This window comes from Bos grunniens, chromosome 15 (genome assembly GCF_055505025.1).
Source record: "Bos grunniens cultivar Pamir isolate PY7600 chromosome 15, Bosgru_T2T1.0, whole genome shotgun sequence".
Taxonomy (NCBI): Eukaryota; Metazoa; Chordata; class Mammalia; order Artiodactyla; family Bovidae; genus Bos; species Bos grunniens.
Window position 1 is genome coordinate 65,099,078 of NC_141179.1, and position 20,770 is coordinate 65,119,847.

The 20,770-nt window shown below is 43.1% G+C and overlaps 2 long non-coding RNA genes across 3 annotated transcripts in view; one reads left to right on the forward strand and one right to left on the reverse strand.

Moving 5' to 3' along the window:
• The window catches only part of LOC147358403 (uncharacterized), a 28,694-nt gene extending 8,593 nt beyond the window's left edge, over positions 1–20,101 (forward strand). Inside the window, exons 2-4 of one of the 2 annotated variants that reach the window (XR_015141623.1) lie at positions 5,255–5,409; positions 16,136–16,219; positions 19,884–20,101. This is a non-coding gene — a long non-coding RNA (uncharacterized LOC147358403). The remainder of the gene's footprint in view (positions 1–5,254; positions 5,410–16,135; positions 16,220–19,883) is intronic. The other variant, XR_015141621.1, reaches the window with a different exon arrangement.
• Positions 1,869–18,005, reverse strand: LOC147358404 (uncharacterized). The gene is made up of 2 exons (XR_015141624.1): positions 17,409–18,005; positions 1,869–4,083 (listed from the first exon to the last, which is right to left on the reverse strand). It is a non-coding gene; the product is annotated as an uncharacterized LOC147358404 (long non-coding RNA).
• Positions 20,102–20,770: the final 669 nt, after the last annotated feature.

Genomic DNA, 20,770 nt, shown 5'->3' on the forward strand with positions numbered 1-20,770 from the left:
TCATTCATTCATTCTTCTACCCATTCATTCCGTAAATTCAACTGAACCATGCTTATTCAATTGAATCAACTGTTATCGATAGTCTGTTAAGCATGGTTCTAACGGAAATATAGCTCTAAGCAAGACAAACATTGTCCCTATCCAGAAATTTAAACTAGACTGGTAGGGATAGGAGGGTAATGAGTGGATTGGAGACAGCCAGTAAGCAAACAAACAAATGGATGATAGTAATAAACTATCAGTTTTATTTTAAATAAGTGAGGGTAAGGAACTTGAGTGTGGCTGGAGGACTGGTGCTCTTTTTAGATAGAGTGGCTAGAGAAGGCCTTTCTGAGGAGGCCACATTAAAGCAAAGACATGAACTATATCAGTGAGTCAGCCAGGTGTGATGGCAGAGAGTTCCAGGCAGAAGGACCAGCCAGTGCAAAGGCCCTGAGGGAGGCTGGGTTGAGTGGGTTGGAAGCAAAGTGAACAAGGAGACTGTGTTAGATGTTAAGATCAAAGAGATGGGGTGGAGAAGGCAGGATATGGAAGACTTGGTCAAGACTCAATTCCTCTGCTTTCCAGTATGTTCCTTCAGCTGCTCATATGCAAATGCTGCCATAGTGTAGGAGGCACTTAATGTCTGACTGGCTCATTAAGCAGCAGTAGCAGTTTGCAGAACACCAAGGGGCGTCACGGATCTGCCGACACCTCCCTCGGACACACATCGCTTGCCAGGGCCAGCCAGGCGCAAATTGCCTCACTAACCAGCCACTGCCTGCCAATTTCGGCAAAGGCCTTCTCGGCGCCCCCTTGGCTTTGCTTCTCAAAGAGTCCACTCACCGCCCACAAGTTTCCTCTGAAATGCCCTTGCCCCTGTCTTTGTCTGACCACACAACTGTGAGCCTCATGTATTCTGCCTTGACTGGTATTGCAGGGTACAAACCAAACTTGTTGCTTTCCCTGCTTGGTAATATTTTGACTCAGTATTGAGTCAGACTCTTAAAGTATTCTGACTCTTAAATCATGTAGTCAGCAGGTGTTCAGTGAATATAACTCGATTCAGAATGCTCCTAGTTTAGAAGTCCGGGGTGAATTATAAACATTTTTCCCATGAATGGACCTTCTTTGACTTTTGTGAGAAGTGTTGGGGGTTTGTGGGCCTGTAGTTAAATGTGACCAACGATTTTTTTACTGAGCACCTCTCAATATCTGGCATTCTCTGAAGCACTGATAAAACTGAAGAGGCACACCAGATCCCCTGGGGAGGAACTTACAGTGGGGAGGAGAACGGGCAACAAACAAACAATAAATGATCAAGGCATGTTTGGATTGTGACAAATAACCCTGGGGAAACAAACAAGGTGGGAGAGTGGCTGGGGCAGACAGTTTCATGGAGTGGGTGGTCTAGGGTGGCCTCTGTGAAGATGGCTTCTGAGACTAGACCTCAATAAAAATGAGGAGCCAGCCATGAATTTCCAGCAGATGTAACAAAGTTCAAAGGCACTGAGGTAGGAATGGCTTAGTCTTTGGAGAAACAAAGGAGAGTGGATGCCCAGGGCAGGCGTATAAAGTCCAGTGAACCATTATTAAGAGGTTTGGATTTTAAGTGCAACAGGGAAGCACTGCAGGAATCTTCAGCAAAGGAATGATGAACAGTCCACTGTGGCTGCCAGGTGAAAAAGCCATCAACAATCAGCCCTGACATTTGTACAATGCTTTTCCATTTACAAAGCCCTTCCTTATTGCCTCAAAAATTCCATGGACGGAGGAACCTGGTAGGCTACAGTCCATGGGGTTGCAAAAAGTCGGACATGACTGAGTGACTTCACTTTCTTTCACTTTCCTTATTGGCAATTTCAAAATCATCACAATACCAAATGAAATTCACAGAATAATTCTTGTTTTATGGATGAAAAGCTGAGGCTCAGACTCATTCAAGTGACTAAAGGCAGCTAAAATAACCAACAAGTGACAGGGCTCAGCTGAAAGTACAGCCAGCTCTCTGTTGCCACAGGTTCTGCATCTGCAGTTTCAAACAACCCTGGATTGAACACAAGTGGAAAAATTCCAGAAAGTTCCAAAAAGCAAAACTTGAATTTGCCTCACACCCGCAACTATTTACACAGTATTTACATTGTATTTACAATTATTTGTTGTTGTTGTTCAGTCGCTCAGTCATGTCTGACTCTTTGTGACCCCATGGACTGCAGCATACCAGGCTTCTCTGTCCTTCACCATCTCCTGGAGCTTGTTCAAATTCATGTCCATTGAGTCAGTGGTGCCATCCAAGCATCTCATCCTCTGTCGTCCCTGTCTCCTCCTGCCTTCTATCTACTTCAGGGTCTTTCCCAATAAGTTGGCTCTTCTTATCAGGTGGCCAAAGTATTGGAGCTAGCATTTATAATGTATTAGGTATTATGAGTAATCCAGAGATTATTTTAAAGGAGGATGTGCATACCCAGGTGGGAAAACCCTCTTTCTTTGAGAAAGGTACTGTTATTATCAACTTATACATGAAGACACTAAGGCTCAGAGATGATACTAAGAAGCAAATGACTCTAAATCCTTGCTCTTAATCTCTGCTGTACTTCCTTCTTTTGGGAGACAGAGTATCTTTGCTTTTTCAGCCTTGATATTTGACCCTTAAGTGTTAAATCAAAATGTTTTCTGTTAGGAACACATGGAAGAGCCTTACAAAATTCCCTGAAAGGAATCATTGATCCACTGGTTCATCCATCCATCCATCATAACAACCAATTTCCCTCTGGTTAAGAAAGAATGGTGGGCAGGGTAAGAGCAGGAATATTTGAATGAGCTACTGCCCTGCTTTCCCCTGAATTAACCCCTGGGCACCTCTAGAAGAGACTGAAATGTTTCAGGATGGCTATGAAGACAGACTCTCGCCTTCCTTCTCTTCTTTGTCACTGCTGCTGTTCACCCACGGCTGGCCCTGGAAAAGCAGCTGCGAATCTACTTGGGCTGGAGCTTCTGTCTAACTTGTCATCCTAGGGAGACAACGTATATTTCAGAAACATACACTCAGGTGTGCAATTTGTTGCTCATGTGGATCAGCGGTGCCCACTGGGTCAGTGAAGCAGAAATGACCGCAGCTGTGGTGCAGTGGAGATGCCAAAAAGGACCATATGGGTGTCTTTCTTCTGCAACACACCTTGATGAGTTTCTTAACCTCTGAGCCTCGGTTTCCTTTTTTGTTTACTAGGACAGAATTTTCCTTTTTCCTCACCTCCTTTTTCTCCAACACAAAGCCTCTGGTATGGAAGAGGTCTTTAGTGAGACAGAACAGAAAGATTGAAATTTGGTTAAGCTAAAAACAAATCAAAATGAAACTGATCAGTTGAGCTGGACAACATCAGCTAGAGCCACATCTGTTAGTCCTGTAGATACTCCACTCTAGACTCATGCAGGTAAAGCACAGGCAACCAAATAAAATGCCCAGAAGGACCAGACAGGAAATACACATGAATGCCATTGGAGACAGCACCATCTACACCACAGGAAAAGTGCCTTGAGGAGCTCAGGCACCTGCCTCAAGGGGCAGGTGTGATTCAGTTCTGAGCCATTGTTGCCATGTGGCAACACAGGTTCATTGCTGATGAACCATTCCAGTTTTCAAAGAACACCTGAAATTCTGATTTTTATGCAAAATCTCCTTATTATAAACATTACCTACTCTGTCTACTTTTCTTGTCTTTATAATTTTATTTATTTACTTTCATTATTTTGGCTGCATGCAGGCTTTCTCTAGTTGCAGCAAGCAGAGGCTATTCTCCAGTTGCAGTGTGAGGGCTTTTCATTGCAGCGGCTTCTCTTGTTGTGGGACATGGACTCGAGGACACGTGGGCTTCCGTAGTTGCAGCACATGGGCTCAGTAACTGTGGCACAGAGGCTTGGTTGCTCTGTGGGATCCTCCTGACCAGGGATCAAACTGGTGTCCCCTGCAGAGCAAGGCTGACTTCCAACCACTGGACTGCCAGGGAAGCCCTCTGTCTACTCTTCGAAAACAGTGTGGGGCCATAGAACATGCTATGTTAAGGGGAAGCACTTCCCTTCTTGATGATTCCTCCCAAAAGGAGACATCTATAAAAAAACAAACTTATGGTTAGCAAAGGGAAAGTGGGGGGAGAAGTAAAATAAGAGTTTGGGATTAACAGATACACATGACTAAATATAAAATAGATAAACAATAGGGCCCTACGGCACAGCCCGGGGAACTATACTCAATATCCTGCAATAAACCAAAATGGAAAAGAATATGAAAAAGAATATATATAATTGAATCATTTTGCTGTATAGTAGAAATTAACACAACATTGTAAGTCAACTATACTTCAATAAAAAAATAAAAACACCGTTGGCCTCTGGCCCACTCTTCACTCATTCTTCCTCAGGTAGGACAAAATAACTTACCTGATTGATGGGTTTTGAAGAAGGCACTGGGTTATAAGAAAGAACCGGGTATTTATAACCCCAGTGCCTTTTCTCTCCCTTTCCCTTGGGAGCTACCCACCCAAGGATTCTGCCCTGATGAAGGCCAGCCTACCCCAGTCCAGCGTGGGCAAGTCTCTAATCTGGGATTCTGTAGTAGGAACCCTATCTGCCTACTGCTATAAGCCATATTCCCCTGACATCCACTTTCTTGTTAAGGTGATACATCACTTCCATCAGCATACTCTTTGGTCTTACTTCTCAGTGGGTTCATAGTTCAAGCAGGAAAAAAGAAACCCTAATTACTGGGTCTACCTCCAGGAGTCAGCTCTGGTCCCAGGTCTTACATTTGCTTCCTCTAACAACAAACTAAATCTTTGAATGCAGGATTGTAACTGCTATATCCCATGAGAATGAAGGCAGGAGTGTGCTTAGAAACTTGAAGACTGGGCTTCCCTGAAGGCTCAGTGGTAAAGAGTCTGCCTGCCAATGCAGGAGACACGGGTTTTATCCCTGACCTGGGCAGATCCCATGTGACGCTAAGCCCATGTGCCACAAGTACTGAGCCTGTGCTCTAGAGCCCAGGAGCTGCAGCTACTGAGCCCACGTGCCAGAACACTGAAGCCCGTGTGCCCTGCAGCCTGCGCTCTGCAACAAGAGAAGCCACCACAATGAGAAGCCCGAGCATCTCAACTAGAGAGTCGCCCCCACTCGCTATTAGAGAAAAGCCGGCACAGCAGCAAAGACCCAGCACAGTCAAAACTAAATATAAACAAATAAAAATAAAATTATTCTTTAAAGTATTCCTTTCTTTAAAAAAAAGAAACTTGAAGATCTTTTGGTGACTCTTTGGGATGGAGCTTGGAGAGATGGGTAGAGAAGATTGAAGGGATTATGGGAAGTAAGAGAAGATGGAAAGAAGATTCAAAAAGAGAGTCACTGGACACCCATCAGAGGAGGACACTGCATGGAACAGAGGTGAGTCAGTGAGAAAAATACAGAATATTTTGTACCATCTTCTGAACATCATTTGTGTTCAGGATCACCTAACAGTAAGGGTATTTTCTTTCAGGTAAAGGTCTGTACTTACACACCCTTCCTAGGGGTAACATGAAAATAATAACATCTCTCATGCCTCCTTCACAAGGTTGAAAGGATCAAATGAGTTATCTTTGGAGAATCTGACTGTAAGACCCTGTTATCTGTATCATCAATAATGTAATTCAAGATGCCAAGAAGAGGCAAACTTACTTATTCTGAAACTCACTTTCCAAAACCCTAGAGAACTAAAATCAGATGTTCTTTTCTTGAGAATGATTTAACAGCCATTGGGAACAAGAAAAACTAATACCTCGAAAAAAGGTTAAACAGCAAAGTAAACCATTTTGAGACTCATTCATTGAACATGTATTGAGCATTTACTATGCCCCTGTCACTGATATGGGAACTGGGCATGCAAAATTGAATAAGCACCCTGAACAAAGAGAGGTTTTAGTGGTGGCAATTTCCAGCAATTCAATGTGCTGTATTTTTGTTTTGTCTGATTTTAACTGAAAGTACATTTTTAAAGAATGTTTGGGAATTATAGCCCTACAATAAAATATGTTTTGTTTCACTTCCTTTAGCTGTTGTTTTATGACAGCACTGACCTTCTGACCAGAAGCAAAATTCTTGCCTTTCTAAATATCCCATATTGGCTGGGCTTAATGGGTTTTCAAAATAAATGGATTGGATTTCTCAACCTGTCAAAACATAGAGCATGAAGGCTTTTTCGAACTTGAGAGGTCTGCTCTGAGCACGGATTCAGAGTCCACCGTCTGAGCCAGGGAGCCGAGAGCCAGCTTATCAGCAACCTGTTATTTTTGATGGAAGCAAAGGTGACCAGGACAAAGAAATGAGCTCAGGGAGGTCAGACTAACTTAAACATGATGTCACCCAGGGCAATCAATGCATCAGAGGCCTTGGATTCTCTCAGAAGGGAATTTTAGAGGATTTTAACTGAGGCAGAAATCTAAGCCCCACCTGGCAGTTCCTGTAGGATGGTCTTCAGGAGGAGTTCAGAAAAGGGATGGCCCCACTTGGAAGATCAGCCCAGATGCTGATGAGTAAGTCCAGGGCTAACTATAAAACGGTGGGCTGTGTTATTATTAACAATGGAAGTATGGGAAGATGCTTCAGTGATAGACCAGCCCAGCTCCACTCCATTTTTTTAAGTATCTTTACTTTTTTAGAAAAAGATTTACTTATTTGGCTGTGTCCGGTCTTAATTGTGGCACACATGGTCTTTGTTGCATCTCATTGGATCTTTCATCGTGGCACAGGGGCTCTCTGGTTGTGGCCCGTGAGCTCCAGAGCATGTAGGCTTCAGTAATTGTGGCGTGAAGGCTTAGTTCCTCAGTGCATGTGGGATCTTAGTTCCCTGACCAGGGATCCAACCCACATCTCCTACATGGCAAGGCAGATTCGTAACCACTGGACCACAGGGAAGTCCCTCCACTACTTTCTATCTGTGTAACAAGGCCTCAGGCTCCCCATTTGTGAAATGACAACAAAGGGCTGCCACACACGGCTGCCATATGATCACATATAACAATTGGGTAGATAAGTCCCTCCAGGAAATGAAAGCCCAAAGCAGCTCTTCTGACCCTCAGACTGGCTGCTGCGGGGTCACACCCAGGTCCTCGGCAAGGTCAAGAGAGGCTCCTTATGTATTAAGAAATGCCCAAACTGGGTCAAGCAGAAAGTGTAATACTTTAATGGCTGAATTTTCCTGACTCTCTTCCACATCTCATTTGGAGATGAATGTGAGGCTCTGTGACTGAGGCCTTTGCAAAACCGCTCCCTCCCACTTGGCCCCCACCTGAGACCCTGTTCTCGGTGTGTAATTGAGAGGCCTTTGGGAATGTTGGAGCTTGTCCCCCAGGCCTTCTCCCCACTATCTTATAGGCTGTGTAACTTTTAAGTATCTGATCCCAAAGTATGAGGGGGAAGAGAGACTCCCAGAGACCATCACTCTGGGAAGAGACACGAAAGCCCTCACCAAGCAGGGGCTTCCTCTGCAGGAAGTGTTTTATTTCACAATTAACAAAGGCAAAGAGAACCCTTTCTAGGATACGTTTTTCCCTCAAGACCACAGGGTTTAAAACTCTCTGCCTGCCAGCCATTGCTCTGTATGAATTAGAGGAGCCAATGATTGGGGCAGTATGTGCCAGCTCTGTTGAAATAAACTTCATGGAGTTCGTCTGCATCTTTCTCCAAAGGGATGGGGGCTCTTGTCAAGGTCAGCAAGAAGCATCATTTTATGATTCAGCACAGATCCAGAGACTTCAAAAGGAGGTGTGTAGGGGAGTGGTGGGGTGAGCGGGGAGCCAAGGAGAAGAAAGGAAGGGGGGAAGGAGGCAGGCAGTCAATTACTAACTCTACCTGACCACAACCAACAGCTCATCCAAGACACTTGCAGAGTGGTTTGGGGATGACAGGAGGCACATGAGAATCCAGCTCAGACCATGCTGTATTAGTGGTGCAGGAATCCACTGAAGAAATTCCACATATCCATCTTGCTGGCTCTGGATCCCAACAGATCACTGAAAGGACATCAAGAGCTGTCCCTGGTGTTGGCCATTACAAGATAGAAGGGTCTCCAAGCCAGGATGTGAAATAAACCATGAACAAATGCCCACAGACAAAGCCTTGACCAATGAACAACCTGGGAGCTACAATGGCGTAAACCAGAAGGGGTGGATGTGGCTGGTTTATATGCTTCTAACTCCTTGGTACTGTGATTGTGAGCCAGGGAGCAATGTTTGTAGCACATTGAACTAGAAAAGGACAGTCTACAGTATTCCCAAGTTTGCCTTCTTATTAATTATCACCATTACCTTGACCTTCACCACGACCTTCACCACTACCATTGTTATGGTCATTATTGGCCATTTTCATCATTATTCCTTGCCTGTATGCAGTCTCTCACAATTGACAAAGAACTTCTGCATCTACTCTGATAATTTGAGCATTACAGTACCTCTCTGAAGTGGGCAGGGTACCCCATTCTCCCAATGTGTAAACCAAGGTTTATTGAAGGTAAATTGCTGGCCCTAAGTCATACTCAACTCTGGTTTCTTGTAAGTATTGTCAACTTATAACACTACAACTTTCCTCTAGAATGATACTAAAATACTTAACAACTGATAAGACATAGGTAACATCTATTTCTGCTTTACTGACTATGACAAAGCCTTTGACTGTGTGGATCACGATAAACTGTGGAAAATTCTTAAAGAGATGGGAATACCAGACCACCTGACCTACCTCTCGAGAAACCTGTGTGCAAATCAAGAAGCAACAGTTAGAACTGGACATGGAACAACAGACTGGTTCCAAATAGGAAAAGGAGTATGTCAAGGCTGTACATTGTCACCCTGCTTATTTAACTTATATGCAGAGTCCATCATGAGAAACGCTGGGCTGGAAGAAGAACAAGCTGGAATCAAGATTGGTGGGAGAAATATCAATAACCTCAGATATGCAGATGACACCACCCTTATGGCAGAAAGTGAAGAAGAACTAAAGGGCCTCTTGATGAAAGTGAAAGAGGAGAGTGAAAAAGTTGGCTTAAGGCTCAACATTCAGAAAACTAAGATCATGGCATCCGGTCCCATCACTTCATGGGAAATAGATGGGGAAACAGTGTCATTCTTTATTTTTCTGGGCTCCAAAATCACTGCAGATGGTGACTGCAGCCATGAAATTAAAAGATGCTTACTCCTTGGAAGGAAAGTTATGACCAACCTAGACAGTATATTAAAAAGCAGAGACATCACTTTGTCAACAAAGGTCCTTCTAGTAAGGCTATGGTTTTTCCAGTGGTCATTTATGGATGTGAGAAGTGGACTACAAAGAAAGCTGAGTGCTGAAGAATTGATGCTTTTGAACTGTGGTGTTGAAGAAGACTTTTGAGAGTCCCTTGGATTGCAAGGAGATCCAACCAGTTCATCCTAAAGGTGATCAGTCCTGGGTGTTCATTGGAAGGACTGATGCTGAAGCTGAAACTCCAATACTTTGGCCACCTGATGTGAAGAGCTGACTCATTGGAAAAGACCCTGATGCTGGGATAGATTTAGGGCAGAAGGAGAAGGGGACGACAGAGGATGAGATGGTTGGATGGCATCACTAACTCAATGGACATGGGTTTTGGTAGGCTCTAGGAGTTGGTGATGGATAGGGAGGCCTGGCATGCTGCAGTTCATGGGGTCCCAAAGAGTCGGACATGACTGAACAACTGAACTGAACTGAACTGAAGACATAGGTACTGACTAGGCAGGACAGACAAACAATGAGTGGATGTGGCCATTCTCATTCATACAGTTGAATATCTCCAGGATGATCGACTCAAGGACATTGAACACAACATTGCATCTCTGGGTCCAGCCTTCTCTGCCATTCACAGAAGTCCTACAGCTCCCAAATAAGACTCAAGATGAGGCACAAGAGGTGAGATGGTGTGGTCATTATTATAAACAGAGGGCTTTCAATCTCGTCTTCCTCCACCATCTTGAGACAAGGTGGTGGAAAAAGGAGGTGGAGTGGGATGGGAAGTATGACAGCCCATGACATGGGTGTCTGGGCTGAAGGAAAAGACCACACTTCAAGCTGGAAGACTGAGTTCAGACCAAGTCTTTAAGGTGTCCTGAGGAAATCCCATGGCTTTAGAAAGAAGAAGCCAGGAATTCAGAGCCAGGTGGAAAAGGATTTGGGTGGGAACCAGTTGGCAATCAAATGAGAAGCTTATTTTCCCACTGAGACATAGGAGGGTCTGCTGCTGCTGCTGCTACTACTAAGTCTCTTCAGTCGTGCCCAACTCTGTGTGACCCCATAGACGGCAGCCCACCAGGCTCCCCCATCCCTGGGATTCTCCAGGCAAGAACACTGGAGTGGGTTGCCATTTCCTTCTCCAATGCATGAAAGTGAAAAGTGAAAGTGAAGTCACTCAGTCGTGTCCAACTCCTAGCGACCCCATAGACTGCAGCCCACCAGGCCCCTCCGTCCACGGGATTTTCCAGGCAAGAGTACTGGAGTGGGGTGCCATTGCCTTCTCCAAGGAGGGTCTGCCGCTTGCTTTTTCCTGGCATGTGGTAGGTAGGCATAGTGACCTGCCTTAGATAAGAGGATGAGGCTGGCCAACAGGTAGTCAGTGTTTTCATCACACTAAAGAAGTGTGCACAATATTAACTCAGAAGTTAATAGAAGATAAATCAGCTTTTTTACTTGCTCAGGATCTACTCTATTTTCCATGAAAGAATGATACTAATTCTATTTTTATACTCAGTTTTATCAACTCTTGCTATGTACCATTCTTTGAAAAGGATCTCTTTTTATTTCAGTAGTAATATACATTCACAGTTAGAAAAAAATTAATATAGATAAGCCAAAAAAGAGAAAAAGAAACTTAAAATAGCCTCTGATTTCTCTATCCAGAAATAATAAGTTGATATATATCCTCCCAGACATTGTCCCATGCATAAAACTATCATTGTTATTATGATGATTTACAAATATTTATTTTATGCCTAATGTTTTCTCTACCTACGGTTCTTCAAGTTTGGGAATATTATCTTTGTTTGACAATGTAGATTTAACACTAGGAATCTGGACATATTTTATTGCATGAGTATCTTGTTGATATCATAAAATCAGAGGAAGAATAATATTTATTAGAAATATCCAAGCACAGGGCTCAGAAACAAATGGCTTGTGCCTGAGCAGCATTCTGTGTTTTCAAAGTGGCCATGTAAAACACAAAGCCCAGTGGAGTCATATATCACTAGTACATAAACAATAATAACAATTCTTGATTTATATCTTCATATTTTCTGCTTTGTTCTTGCAGAAAAGTTGGTAAAGGCTGATTAGACTGTTACACCTACTTTTTTTCAGAAGATGGAAGATAGGAGAAAATATTACCACCATGAAAGGAGGGGGAAACCCAAAGGAAAATCTGTTTTTTAAAAATCTGGGGCTTGTCAGCAAGATACACAGCTCTGAAGATTAGAGCAAAGAAAACAAATGTGTGAGTTATTTCTCGGATCAAAAGTTTCAATCATCTCTTGGGTTCACTTCTTAGGTATTTGGATATCTGTAAATGATAAGGAAGATGGCAAACTAAAAAAAAAATCTAAAATGTGAGGCTTTCAGGTGAAATGGTCCTTAACCATGTTTCTGGCTACAGTCTTCCTCATCAAAAGAATTTTTATCAGTGGGGGGAGCAGAGCTTAACATTAAGATGAAGGTTTGTTCTTTTTTTATGAGTATAATCCTTCTGAATTGATATGGAGCAGAAGTGTGTGCAAAGATATATCACCAAACAAAGGACCCCAGTTCCCCATTTCAACAGGGAGTCATCTGTAAGAAATTATTCTGCAGGATTCTGGGCAATACATAATAATAATATTATGTGATTACCTCTAATAGAATTTCTACATGAAAGGTGCTTGGGTAATTAAATTTTGTATGCTGTTGGGTGGTAACAGTTTCAGAACCCACTGATTTGGATTTTTTTTTTTACATTTTGAGCACAGCATATCCTAGTTTTATTTGGTTTTCTAAAGTGCGGCTGATCAAGGCCCTCGTGTTTATTGAGATTTACTTGCCCAGAACTCAGTCCACCCCTCTGAGCTAGAAAAAATTCTCTTCTTAGCTTTCATCATCATGGAGGGGGAAAGTCTTATTTTTGTGAAAACATAAGAAAAGACTGAGAGAGTTCAATGTTCAATACTGAGTTTCTGTTGAGAAAGTTTCAGAAAAGAAAAAAGTAATTTGTTGTGGACTAGAAAGATGAATTCCAACATATGTTTATGCTAAAAGCAATAGGAAAAGAAAAATAAAAATGAGAAAAAAATGGATGTTCTACTCCATGATATATTTTGTGAAAACAGGAAATAGAAAATCCAGGCAAAAAGTGACAAAAAATAAAGGTGGTAGAATTGGCAAAGGTGAGAAAGCATGCTGGGAAGGGAAGAAACATTAACAATGCTCATTCTTTCTCTTTCTTTCCTAAAACAAGTAATTATGGGGTACCTGTTAACATGCAGAGCATTGTACTAAGTGCTGGGGATAAAGGTGAATCCGATACACATGGTCCAGGCCCTCATAGACCTTAAATAAGGGGGAGTGGAGGTGGGGGGGGCAATACATAAGTAAGCAAATAAAGTGAATATTTTCTTTGTTAATTACTGTCAAAAACAAGACAGCAGGCCCAACAGGGAGTCACTTAGGCTGGAAGTCAAGAGCCTGAACGAAGACTCCAGAAATGGAATCTTAAACCAGGCCGTCAGGAATCTCCTCATCATCACTGGTTAGGTAATCTGCCTCATAAACCCCTGCCATCCCCTAAAGCAAAATCACTTGCAATAACCACCATGCTTTTTGCCCAGCACAACTTCCTCATACCCACTCCCTTCTGCCGACAAAAGTCTTCCATTTTCTGCAGCTACTTGGAGCTCCTTTCTATCTGCTAGATTTGATGCTTCCTGACTCATGAATAAAGCCAGTAAGATTTTAAATTTTGCTCAGTTTTTTTAACATCACTGTGACGGAAACTAAGGAATAAAGTGTGGTGTGGGGAACCTACTTTACATAGAGCTGTCAGGAAAGATTTTCCTGAAGAAGGCAAACTTTTAAACTGAGATCTGAGGAATGAGAGAGAAGCCACCAGGTAGTCTGTGTTTAGGTATAGGAAATAGCAGGGCAGAAACACTGGGGCAGGAAGGAGTTTGCATATAAGAACTGTCAGGAGGCGCCTCTGGCTGCAGCAAACTAGAGGGGCTGGTGGGGGCGGGGGGAGGGTGAGAAAACAAAAGACCCTGTGGTGAGGAATGTGAATCTGTCCTAAGAGCAGTGAGAAGCCAGTGCCGAATTTTAAGCAGGGGGAGTCATGGAATCTGGTTTGTACTTTTAAAAGATCGCCTTGATTCTACCTCACACCATACACAACAAGGAACTCAAAACGGATCAGAGACCTAAATGTAAGAGCTAAAATCTACAAAACAGGTAGAAGAAAACACAGGACTAAATCTTTCTAACTTTGGATGAGGCAATGGCTTCTTAGCAGTGACACCAAAGTATAAGCAGAAAAAGAAACAGATGAAGTGGAGTTCTCAAAATGAGAAATTTGTGTGTTTCAAAGTATATCATACGAAGTGATAAGGATCTGATAAGGGACTTATATCTAAGATCTATAAAGAACACTTACAACTCAATAATATAAAGACAAATAATCCAATTTTAAATGTGCAAAGAACATAAATAGACATTTCTCCAGAGAAGGCATACAGATGGCCAACGGGAACATCAAAAGATGCTCTACACCACTAAGGATTAGAGAATGCAAATCAAAACCACAATGACATACCACTTCTTGTCCATTAGGATGGCTTTTGTTAAAACCAGAAATAATTAAAATTAAAAAGCAGAAAGGAGAATAGTTGTTACTAAGGCCTAGGAGAGGGAGGTAACAAGGACAGTTTCCGTTTGGGATGATGAAAAATTTCTGGAGATGGATGGTGACAGTGGTTGTACAATGATGTGAATCCACTTAATGCCACTGAACAGTAATAGCTAAAATGGTAACTTCTATGTATTCAGTTTAGTCACTCAGTCATGTCCGACTCTCTGCGACCACATGGACAGCAGCACGCCAGTATTCCCTGTCCATCACCAGCTCCCGGAGCCTACTCAAACTCATGTCATCACGTCAGTAATATTATGTATAGTTTACCACAGTAAAGAAACGTTTTTAAAAGGTGGGGGTGGGGACAGGAGGCAGGAAAGCCCAGTATTTTGAATGGACATTTTTCCAAATAAGATATATAAATGGCCATAAAGTACATTTTAAAATGTTCAACATCATTGGTCCTTAGGGAAAGGCAAACCAAAGGCACCTTGAGATACCAGTTCATACTCAGCTAGATGACTATATTAAAAAAAAAATAGACAATGACTAGAGTTGTAAGAATATGAAGAAATTGCACCCTTGTACAGTGCCAGTGGGATTCTTAAACAGGCAGTCACTTTGGGAAACACTTTGGCAGACCCTCAAAAATATCATTTAAAAAATTTTTTAAAGGACTGTGGTTGATTTACAATGTTATATTAGTTTCAGGTAGACAGCAAAGTGATTCAGTTACATGTACACATATACCCACTCTTTTTTAAAGATTCTTCTCCCATATAGTCCATTACCAAGTATTAAGTAGAGTTCCCTCTTCTATACAGCAAGTTCTTATGAGTTATCTATTTTATAAACAATTGTGTATATGTCAGTCCCAATCTCCCAGTTTATCCCTCCCTCCCTCTTATCCCCTGGTAACCATGTTTGTTTTCAATATCTGTGATTCTACTCCTCTTTTGTAAATAAGTTCATTTGTGCTCTATATTTGGATTCCACATAGAAGTGATATCATATGACATTCGCCTTTCTGTGTCTGACCGACTTCGCTGCGTATGACATTAGGGTTATCACATTCCAGTCCTAGGTATACACCCAAGAGAAGGGAAAACATATGTCCATGCAAAAACTTGTACAAATATGTTCATAGCAGCAGCATTATTCATGAGAGCCAAAAAGCAGAAAGAACTCAAATGTTTATCAACTGATGAACGGTAAATAAAATGTGGTATAGGGACTTCTCTGGTGGTCGGGTGGCTAAGACTCCTTGCTCCCAATGCAGGGGGCGAGCGGATCAGGGAACTAGATCCCACATGCTGCAGCTAAAACATTCTGCATGCCGCAACTAAGACCTGGTGCCGTCAAGTAAATATTTTTTAAAATGTGGTATATCCATACAATGTAAGCTTATTTTGCCGTACAAGCAAATATAATACTAACGTCTGCCGCAATATGGGTAAACCTTGAAAACTATGTTGAATGAAAGAAGCCAGAAGCAAAAGATCACATATTATTTGAGTCCATTAATACAAAATATCTGGACTTCCCTGGTGGCTCAGAAGGTAAAGCCTCTGTCTACAATGCCAGAGACCTGGGTTCGATCCCTGGGTTGGGAAGATTCCCTGGAGAAGGAAATGGCAACCCACTCCAGTACTCTTGCCTTGAAAATCCCATGGACGGAGGAGCTTGGTGCAGGCTACTGTCCATGGGGTTGCAAAGAGTCGGTGCACGACTGAGCGACTTCATTCAATACAAAATATCCAGAACAGGCAAATCCATAGAGAGAAAAAGTACTGGTGAATGCCAAAGTCTGGGGGAGGAGGTATTAGAGAATGCCTGCTAATAGGTGTGGGGTTTCCTTTGGGGGTGATTGAGTGAAGTGAGTAGTCGCTCAGTCACGTCCGGCTGTTTGCGACCCTATGGACTATACAGCCCATGGGATTCTCCAGGCCAGAATACAGGAGTAGGTAGTCTTTCCCTTCTCCAGGGGAGCTTCCCAACCCAGGGATCAAACCCAGGTCTCCTGCATTGCATGTGGATTCTTTACCAAGTGAACCACTTGGGTGATTAAAATGCTCTAAAATTAGATAGTAGTGATGATGGTACTCTAAATTAGTTTCTCTAAAAATACTGAAACTCACTGAATTGTACACTTTAAATGGGTGAATCTTATGGTATGTGACATATCTCAATAAAGTTGTTATTAAAATATATATATATATATATATCAACAATTTAAAGGATCACCTGGCTTCTTTACAGAGAAAACAAGAGAAAGGATCCTTGAAGGAGGGAAGTGGAAGTAGGTGGTCAATTAAGAAGCTCCTGCAGCCATCAAGACAACAGGTGACGGTGATTTACATAGGGGGAGGGTGGGAGGAGGTGGCGCTAAAAGAAAGGGGGAAGCATAGGTTTCGGTTTGGGTAAATGGGTCACAGGGTGGTACCGTTTACCACCCTCCATCAGGGAACTGAGTTTGGGTCCAAATGAGAAAATCTGCACTGAATTATGATCCCAGCCCTGTGCTGCTGCGGCTAAATCGCTTCAGTCGTGTCCGACTCTGTGTGACCACCATTGACGGCAGCCCACCAGGCTCCCCTGTCCCTGGGATTCTCCAGGCAAGAACGCTGGAGTGGGTTGCCATTTCCTTCTCCAATGCATGAAAGGGAAAAGTGAAAGTGAAGTCGCTTAGTCGTGTCTGACTCTTCGAGACCCCACGAACTGCAGCCCACCAGGCTCCTCCATCCACGGGATTTTCCAGGCAAGAGTACTGGAGTGGAGTGCCATTGCCTTCTCCGCCCAGCCCTGTGATGTAGGTGCAATTATCCCCATTTATAATTAAATGAATGAGGCACAAAGAAATTAAAATAAATACCTTAAATAAATAAAATAAATACCTAATTAGTTCTGTGATTAACATCAGCCTGACTGACACCTGGGCTCTTTAGTACATACTATACAAGGAGAGATTAAAAAAAAAATAGGTGGGAGGGCAGTTCAGGATGGGGAGCATATGTACACCTGTGGCAGATTCATGTTGATGTATGGCAAAACCAATACAATATTGTAAAGTAATTAGCCTCCAATTAAAATAAATAAATTTAAATTTTAAAAAAAAGAAAAAAAAAATAGAAGGTGGGAGGGGGTTCAGGATGGGGAGCACATGTACACCCGTGGCAGATTCATGTTGACGTATGGCAAAACCAATACAATATTGTAAAGTAATTAGCCTCCAATTAAAATAAATAAATTTAAATTTTAAAAAAAATAGGGAGAGAGAAAGCATGGGGGCAATAAGAGAAGAAGGGTAAAGAGGAAAGCATCAGGCACTCCCAATGGACCATTTTTGCTGCCTAGTTTTGGCCTGATACCTGTATTTTGTTGTTCAGTTGCTAAGTCTTGTCTCTTTGTAACCCCATGGACTACAGCATGCCAGGCTTCCCTGTCCTTCACTATCTCCCAGAGTTTGCTCAAACTCAAGTCCCTTGAGTCAGGGATGCCATCCAACATCCTCTGTTGCCCCCTTCTTTTTTACCTTCAGTTTTTCCCAGCATCAGGGTCTTTTCTGATGAGTCGACTCTTCACATCAGGTGGCCAAAGTATTGGAGCTTCAGCATCAGTCCTTGCATGAATATTCTTTGATTTCCAAAAGTTGATTTCCTTTAGGATTGACTGGTTTGATCCAAGGGACTGTACAAGGGACTCTCAAGAGTCTTCTTCCAGTACCAGTTTGAAAACATCAATACACTGTCACTAAGAACCAGAGAAGCCAAAAGGTATCACCCTCAGTTCCCAGTCAGTAGCAAGAGGCTGTTAATTGCCCTCAAATTTGCTTACCATCTCTCTCTGGTAACTCAGCTGATAAAGAATCCACCTACAATGCAGGAGACCCCAGTTTGATTCCTGTATCAGGAAGATACCCTGGAGAAGGGAATGACAACACACTCCAGTATTCTTGAGCTTCCCTGGTGGTTCAGATGGTAAAGAATCCACTGCAATGAGGGAGACCTGCGTTTGATCCCTGAGTTGGGAAGATCCCCTGGAGAAGGGAACAGCTACCCACTTCAGTATTCTGGCCTGGAGAATTCCATGGACAGTGCATGGGGTCCCAAAGAGTTGGTTACAACTGAGCAACTTTCACTTTCAGTTTCTCCAGTCATAATACTGGCGTTTCTGTAGTTCAGTGCCCCCTGTCTCTCCCGAGAGGTACTGCAACACCCTCCTAACTTCCTGCTTCTGGTTCCACCCATAGGACCATCCCCATCCCAGCAATGGTGCTCTTTCTAAACTGCAGACCTCTTCGTTGCACCACCTTCCTTCAAACTCTTCGTAGATTCCCCGTCATGCTCCAGATGGAGTGTAAGCTCCTGAACACAATTTACAGGGCCCTTCATACTTCTCCAGCCTCTTCTTCATTCTCTCTCCCCACATCACAACCCCTGTACCCTGTGAGCCAGCCACACTAAACCATTTTCAAAACCCTAACACACCCCAGTGCCTCTCACTAACCTCAGGCCTTTGCATGTGCTGTTCCCTCTGTCCAGAGCAGCCAACCTTACCACTCAATTGCGTTACTAACACCTACATATTCTGCAGTCCTCCCTTACCCTCCAAGTCAGGGCTAGGCTCCCTTGGAGGTGTCCTCGTGACACTCTGCTCAGCCCCCATCAGCAGAGATGGATTAGGGGTGGTCAGCTAATCAGTCACCTGGGGCAGAAACCTACAAGGGGGAATAAAAAATCATAGGAAGTGTAATGAGATCAGAAAAATTCTGTCCTACAATTTCCCCAGATAGTATGCTATGTGGTTGGAATGAGTACTCTGCTAAGTTCCTTGGGGCAGGGGTAACACCCCAAAGGAACTTGCTTGGAAATGCTAGGTGAGCTTTTAATGTGGTGGGGTTGAGGGCAGGGGAGCTTTCTGTTTAGATCTTCCCAGGTGGTGCTAGTAGTAAAGAACCCACCTGCCAACGCAGGAGACCCAAGAGATGGGTTGGGAAGATCCCCTGGAGGAGGGCATGGAAACCCACTCCAGTATTCTTGCCTGGAGAATTCCATGGACAGAGGAGCCTGGCGGGCTATAGTCCATAAGGGTGCAAAGAGTCGGACACAATTGAAGCGACTTGGCAAGCGCGCACACAGTTGTCTGTTTAACTTCAAAGTGTTCGTTAGGCTTTGTGGGGACTGCAGGTTTGGAGCTGAGTGGAATTGCTCAGGACTTTGGTGTAAGGATCAGGGTTGGCACCAGCAGGTCTCCTTTCTCTGCCCTTCCCTGCTGACTGGGTCCCAACATCCCTTTCTAGTTGCACTGGGCAACTCCGAGCGGAGAGAGAGGTACCATCACAAAAGCCCTGTTGGGTGAGCCATAATCCTGCCTCGCAAAGCACTTAGCCTTTCCTCTAATGAAAACTGAATAGAGATTTAGAGCATATTGATTTGATGGGGTGTCTAATTATTGGGCTGTCCGGACACTCACATATTTCAGTTCATACTCCTCAGAGCATCCTTCACATAACAGTAACTTCTCTGTAGCCCTTGCTGGAAGATATGCACCGTGATAATCATTAATACTTGAATCAATAAGATGTGTCAAGTATTAATTCATTTAATTGTCAAAATAATCCCTTAACATGGCTGCTATTTTATCCCCATTTTACAGCTGAGGAGACTGAGGCACACAGGCATACAGGAATCGGCAGAGCTGGGTTTTGAGCCCAGGCAGTGTGGATGTATCTTGGGCTTCCAACCTATATAGTACACTCCCCGCTGTTGATGGGGGCTGAGTCATCCTTTTCACTGATGCAACCTCTTCAGTTGAGTACAGACCTAATGCATAAAAAATTTTAATAGCTATTTACAGAATGAGTCTTTGATGATTAGAAGACTGTTATTCATTTGTTCAACAAATATTGAGTCCCTTCTGCATGCCTGCCCTTCAGCCACATGCGTCAGTAACCTCCTCCTTCTGCCTCAATCTAATGAAAGGTTCCTTTCTTCTCCATTCCTGCTAGATGTTCATGCTGCCTCTGGCTGAGATGATTGGATGGTGTTTGCCATCAGTGCCTCTAAGACTCCTCACTCTCACTGCAGAGGGCCCAGGTTCGATCCCTTGTCAGGGAAATAGATCCCACATACAGCCACTGAAGTTCTCACGTCCTGCAACAGAAGATCCTGTGTGCAGCAACTAAGACCCAGAGCAGCCAAATAAATAAATATTTTTTAAAAGTAACTCCTTTTATGTTTAGACAGCTCTGAGATTCTTCTTTGTTAAAGAAACTGGCCTCCCAAGACTTGAAGAGGCACAATTTTGTTCTGCAATCTCCTCTGCGTGACACCTCTCACGTGTGTGAAGATAGTTCTTGCAGCTTCCTCGGGTCCTCTTTCTGCTTATCTAGACCAAGCTCCCTGACAGTGCCTTCCTCGGTTCAGGCTCAGATATCACTTCTGCAGGAGACACCCTTCATTCATGAGGTCATTCATTCATCCAAACTTTATTAACAACTCATTGTGTACCATGTACTTGATAGAACCTAGAAATACAGAAATGAAGGCATAGTTCCTACCTTCAAGAAATACAGCATCCATCGGGAGAGGGGGACGTTTAAAGAAATAATTGTAACATCACTGGCAAGTGCTGTAACAGGGATATGGTGCGACACAAGGGCCACTCAGTCCAACGACTGACTTTTAAACTGGCCATGCTAGGGCATTCATTTTACCATAATTATCTTGCATGGTGATCTCCGGAACTAAAAAGACTAGAAGAATTCTAAAAAGAGTACTTCCACCACTCTGATCTAAATGTGATAATCCTAAGAATGCAGCCCAGAACTGTAATTAATTTATTTAGCAGATGACTAACTTAAAAAAAAACTTCTGGCATTAATTTCATGAAATG